Source organism: Nicotiana attenuata, chromosome 7 (genome assembly GCF_001879085.1).
Source record: "Nicotiana attenuata strain UT chromosome 7, NIATTr2, whole genome shotgun sequence".
NCBI lineage: Eukaryota > Viridiplantae > Streptophyta > Magnoliopsida > Solanales > Solanaceae > Nicotiana > Nicotiana attenuata.
This window is the reverse complement of record NC_031995.1, coordinates 3330004-3332208: the sequence shown is the minus strand read 5'-3', so window position 1 is coordinate 3332208 and position 2205 is coordinate 3330004.

Sequence of the window (2205 nt, the reverse complement as noted above, 5' to 3'; positions counted from 1 at the left end):
ATATTAAATACTAGAACAAGAACATTCTCTGCTCTCTAACTTAAACACATTCTCCCTTGATTTTATTGCTCACATTTATTACATCGCTTGCATTTATTGTGCTTCATTGATTGTTCTTCATTTATTACTTATCATAGATCATAAAGAGCCCTCGTCAAGCTCTTAGAACTGTTAGTCCTTCGTCGACTGTCCACAGCCCAACGCTTAGCTCGACCCCGAGGCCCCGAGTGTGGATTGAGTTTGCCGGATCCTTTAGTGACCATTCCTTAGCTTCCCCCAGCAATGAAAAGGGGAAAAGTGTCATCCTGACATAGTTCTTGGAAAAGTTCGAGTAATTGTAAGTGTCCGTAATTTCTAAGAAATTCTGAATTTGCCTCGGATCTTCATGAGATAGACCTACATATTGCCATGTGGACTGAAGGGCGTAACTAAGTCGTGACGGAAGTATCAAAGAGGCAAAAATTCAAGACCGTTTCTTATAATTTTACTCTAAGAAACGCGGGGATTATCTGTATACGGATGAAATCGAAGAGTTCGATTTTCTGATAATTGTGACATTTCGTAGCTGCACCTGGAAGGCCCGAGGCAAAGCCCGAGGCAAAGCCCGAGGTTCAACCCCGAGGGTTCCTTAGCTCGACCTCGAGGCAGCACGAATCGGCGGCTACCATGGACAAGCGGGGGGTTCCCATGGCACGTGACCAAAGCTGACAATACCTGCAAGACTAGTAAATAGATGTACCGGGTATGTTTCTTTGTAATAGTTACACGTGCACCATGTTGGGATTCCCCCTCCTATATAAAGGGGACCCTTATCATTTTGTAAGAGGGTGGATGATATTAAATACTAGAACAAGAACATTCTCTGCTCTCTAACTTAAACTCATTCTCCCTTGATTTTATTGCTCACATTTATTACATCGCTTGCATTTATTGTGCTTCATTGATTGTTCTTCATTTATTACTTATCATTGATCATAAAGAGCCCTCATCAAAGCTCTTAGAACTGTTAGTCCTTCGTCGACTGTCCACAGCCCAACGCTTAGCTCGACCCCGAGGCCCCGTATAGTCTAGCTTGAGGCCCCAATTCTCAGTCACTCGGTTTGCTTGTCACACTACCTTCAAGCGCTTATCTTATTTTCTAGTCTCACACTTAGCATCTACTGCGTAACAACTAGCATAAAAATAAATCACGTATTTTTAGAACCACAGAATCAAATCTAATTGTAATTACCATTTTGAAGGTAAACAAATCGATAATTGCTCTCATAGCCTTTTCCCGAAGTACAACTCGCCTATTCAGAATAGATCAACACCTATATTTCTATGAAGTCAATCTATTAAGAATGAATTAAGATTACGATATTTGATTAAGCACAGTGACTAGGTGTATTCCTATCCTAACCACAAATTCACCCCCTAAGAGTTAAGATCATGCTCTCTTCAATTCTTCTCTAATCTAAACATGGCTTTCCCAAGCAGAGCATAGATAGTAAATAGAACCTAACTGCTGGCTAGACAGTTAAGCAATTAATCACAGAATTGAAGAAACAACCATATATTAATGAATTTTAATCAAGTTTAAGTCAACATTAAACAACAAGATTCATGGCTAAATCACAACCCCCAAACTATGGCTTTTTAGCCACTCATGATAGTAGCAAACAATTTCATAAGTTTGGATAATTGAAAATACTAAGAAAAGATAAAGAATCTAAGATGTTCTTGCTCCGGGATGTTTCTTGTGTGTATCCTCTCTCAAATGTGGCGTCCCCCCTTCACAAATAAGTTTTTTCTTGCTTTTATACGTGTTGGGTAGGTCTAGGACCGAAAAAAACCGTGTCCCGGGCGAATTTGGACAAGTCTCACTCCATTGGCGCCCTGCCCAGCGCTAGGCACCCAGGCACCCTCCATGTCGCTGCCAATACGGAGTTTCTATTTTTGGTGCCACAAGGAGGGCTAGGCGCTGCTTGTGGCGCTGCAAATTCCAACTTTCCTATTTGCGTCCTATTTGGCTCTAATTTCGTATATTTCGCCCCCAATTTCTCCCAGATTATTCCTACACAATACATTTCACATCCTAAATTCACGAAATAAAAGTGAAATATGAGGCTATATACACACAAATATATATATATATATATATATATATATATATATATATATATATATATATATATATATATATACTTTAAGCTAAACATCACA